This window comes from Nyctereutes procyonoides, unplaced genomic scaffold (genome assembly GCF_905146905.1).
Source record: "Nyctereutes procyonoides isolate TBG_1078 unplaced genomic scaffold, NYPRO_anot_genome, whole genome shotgun sequence".
Classification (NCBI taxonomy): Eukaryota; Metazoa; Chordata; class Mammalia; order Carnivora; family Canidae; genus Nyctereutes; species Nyctereutes procyonoides.
The window spans coordinates 745,921-750,174 of NW_026575114.1; the positions used below are offsets into that span (position 1 = coordinate 745,921).

Below are 4,254 nucleotides of genomic sequence, written 5' to 3' on the forward strand. Positions count from 1 at the left end.
AATATAGACCAATATCCCTGATGAACATAGATGCAAAAATTCTCAACAAGGTACTAGCCAATAGGATCCAACAGTACATTAAGAAGATTATTCACCATAACCAAGTGGGATTTATCCCCAGGATACAAGGAGGTTCAACACTCATGGAGCAATGTGATAGATCATACCAACAAAAGAAAAAACAAGAAACATAGGATCCTCTCAATAGATGCAGAGAAAGCATTTGACAAAACACTGCATCCATCCCTGATCAAAACTCTTCAGAGTGTGGGGATAGAGGGAACATTCCTCAGCATCTTAAAAGCCATCGATGATAAAACCACTGCAAATATCATTCTCAGTGGGGAAACACTGGGAGCCTTTCCCCTAAGATCAGGAGCATGACAAGGATGTCCATTCTCATCACTGCTATTCAATATAGTACTAGAAGTCCCAGCCTCAGCAACCAGGCAACAAAAAGAAATAAAAGCATTCCAATTGGCAAAGAAGGAGTCAAACTCTTCTTCCTTGCAGGTGACATGATATTGTACTCAGAAAACCCAAAAGTCTCTACCCCAAGATTGCTGGAACTCATACAGCAATTCGGCAACGTGGAAGGATACAAAATCAATGCCCAGAAATCAGTGGCATTTCTATACACTAACAATGAGGCTGAAGAAAGAGAAATTAAGGAGTCAATTCCATTTACAATTGCACCCAAAGCATAAAATACCTAGGAATAAACCTAACCAAAGAGGTAAAGGATCTATACCCTAAAACCTATAGAACACTTCTGAAAGAAATTGAGGAAGACACAAAGAGATGGAAAAATATTCCATGCTCATGGATGGGAACCATTAATATTGTGAAAATGTTAATGTTATCCAGGGCAATTTACACATTTAATGCAAGCCCTATCAAAATACCATGGACTTTCTTTAGAGTTATACCAAATCATCTTAAGATTTGCGTGGAATCATAAAAGACCCCGAATAGCCAGGAGAATATTGGAAAAGAAAACCAGATCCAGAGGCATCACAATGCCAGAATTCAAGTTGTACTACAAAACTGTGATCATAAAGATGTCGTGGTACTGCCACAAAAATAGACACATATATCAATGGAACCAAATAGAGTACCTAGAAATGGGCCCTCAACTCCATGGTTAACTAATATTCGACAAAGCAGAAAAGACTATGCAGTGGAAAATGGACAGTCTCTTCAATAAATAGTGCTGGAAAAGTTGGACATCGACATGCAGAAGAATGGAACTAGACCATTCTTGTACACCATACACAAAGATAAACTAAAAATGGGTGAAAGATCGGGCAGCCCAGGTGGCTCAGTGGTTTAGCACCACCTTCATCCCAGGGCCTAATCCTGACCACCCGAGATCCAGTCCCACGTGAGGCTTCCTGCATAGAGCCTGTTTCTCTCTCTGTCTGTGTCTCTGCCTCTATGTCTCTGTGTCTCTTGTGAATAAATAAATAAAATATTTAAAAATTGATGAAAGATCTAAATGTGAGACAAGAATCCATCAGAATCCTAGAGGAGAACACAGGCAACACCCTTTTTGAACTTGGCCACAGCAACTTCTTGCAAGATACATCCATGAAGGCAAGGGAGACAAAAGCAAAAATTAACTATTGGGACTTCATCAAGATAAGAAGCTTTTGCACAGCAAAGGATACAGTCAACAAAACTAAAAGGCAACCTGCAGAATGGGAGAAGATATTTGCAAATAACATATCAGATAAAGGACTAGTATCCAGGTTCTTTTTTTTTTTTTTTTGAAACTACCTGCAAAGGAATGCATTTCAGTAACTTTATTGAAAGGTATAGCCCTTAGTACCAAAACATAATGGTAGTTGGTTAGGCTACCTCTGCCAACTCAGAATTAACACTGATGTCAAATTATTGAAATATGTCAGCTTTTTGGGAAAACTGAAGTTATCCATAAAACACTGTTCACAAAAGTATAAGATATATCGTGGTTCTTTGGTTTATTTTCCAGTGCACATTTACCCATAACGTCATAAATGGGTACAGCCATTCTGGATGGACACAAGCTACTTGCTGCACTGAGTAACTGTTTACATCACTTTTAATGCCGTAGATCTCCTTACGGTCACTGACTTAATAGAAAATCTCAAATACTACCTTAGCAACTTCATAATTATGAGGATGCCTACTGACTTTTTTAAAGACTTTCTTTGGGCACAGGAGGGGCAAGTAGTGAAAGTATATTCTCTTCCTTTAAAAATTCTAAGTTAGAAGCAATAGCAGTTTTTATAAAAACAGCCCTTAGTAAAAACTTCTGGAGTGTTAAATCAAGTTTTTGGAGCATAGTTATTTTGAATTACTAACACAATAAAAACAAAGTTTCTTGATGGGATTAGATGGAGGCAGCAAATACTGTGTAAATTTTACCATGGATGCAAACGACCAGTTTTTTAGGAAAAATATTAACAATAACTTAATATGCCAAAATAACTAGGCCTGTAGTTTTACTTTTATAAAATGCCCTCAAATTTAAGTGTAATTCCCAAGTAGCAGTAAAGTCTAGATCTCGGAATTATCTATTATTTGCACTATAGGTACCAAGAAACCATTTTCATTGCCTAGAATAGTGACCCTTGTTATGCCTTAAAAGTGCATTTGTGAAATGTTGGTTTTAATGTATACCTCATAATTTAGAATTTAATTAGGTTACCACTTTTGATACCACCTAAATATAATATATTGACCCAACATAGAAAGTTGGGTTAATGTTAGAAATGAAGATTCACAGTTTACCTTCTCAGGCTCGTTATTAACATTTCACATTTATGCTCTTAGCTTTCATTTGTATGCCTCACAGATGAATTTAAATTTAATTTAAATTTAATTCCACTACAGCATGTTAATTAGGTAGTTTTCCCAAATCTGAGAACATCAATGCTAATCTAGTTGTGATGTTCTGAGGCTTCACAGCTTAAATTCATTATAACATCATGGAATCCATAGCTCAGGATTGTGGAGAAAGGCTTCAGAGAAGAGCTTTTTTGTTGCTGTAACAATCCAATTAGGGGACCATTTCAGGAATTGTTGGAAGGTGGGTTATTCTGTAGTAACTATGCTTCAATTGCCGTGCAGTACGTCCAGAAACAATCCATTTCAACTTCTGAACATTTGGTTTGGAACACTTGTTTGATGAATATTCAGTTAAACACTTGGATACAAGTTCTTGCCAGAAGGTCAAATCTCTGCCATTTATCTTGGAATGTGTCTGAAGACATTCTATTCCTTCAGTTAACTCTACAAACTTCTGTGCTTGGATCTCCAGTGCAATGATAGACAATGCCAACACAGAAGGCTTTGCTTTAGAAAATATGATCCTGCAGTGGCATGCCTTAAGTTGAGCTTCTAGTCTTTCAAAATTAAGGCTATTCTTCCTTTCAATTGGTAAGTTCTCTTGAATAAGTGAGTAGTAGAGTTGCAGAAATTGAAAGGCAGTAGTAGCTTTGACTTTCCAACACACTTTCTCCAATACAATCTTTTCCATTCTCATCAAGTCTGAAACCGTGAACCTATACTGGCTTATTCGGATCAAGTCAGTTGCCAATGGGACATTCCTTTCCTCTTCTATTGATTTAACAGCCAAATAGAAGCAGCTCAGCCCAACACAGCCAAGGTGCTTGGGCTGTACCTTCATTTTGGACAGGAATCTGTCCAGTAAATTCACAGCTAGAGAAAATGTCTCCGTGTCAAAGCCAAAGAACTGAGTTAGACTAAGAAGATCTTTTACTTCAAAGTCCCTTAGTCTTGCAGTCATTCTGAGGCCATTATCGTGTGCAGATTCAATTAGTCTCAAGCCGCAGACTTTGGCTGACATCTGGACTCCTGTTCCAATAGGGCATTCAGCTGGTGTAGCAGTTTCTGAGATTCAGTTGTTGTCAGTACTTCTATCATCTTGACCGCGACTGCGGCTCCTCCGCCGTAGCTACCCTCCCCGGGCCTGCTCTCACCTCACCCCGCGGTAACAGATCCGATAGGCCCATGAGGCGAGGGGACTTGCGGGTAAGAGGGGAGAGGCCCGGGGAGGGGGAGCCGTCCTGGGCGGAGGTCTCCGCAGCGCCGCCCGGACGACACTGCCCACCACAGGGTCAGCTCGGAGCCTAGTATCCAGGTTCTGTAAAGAACTTATTAAACTCAACAACCAAGAAACAATCAATCCAATCATGAAATAGGCCAAAGACATGAACAGAAATTTCACAGAGGAAGACACAGAGATGG

General features: G+C 39.2%; 1 pseudogene; it reads right to left on the minus strand.

The window, feature by feature from the left end:
- Positions 1–1,987: 1,987 nt before the first annotated feature.
- On the minus strand, positions 1,988–3,963 carry LOC129515036 (cyclin-G1-like; annotated as a pseudogene).
- Positions 3,964–4,254: the final 291 nt, after the last annotated feature.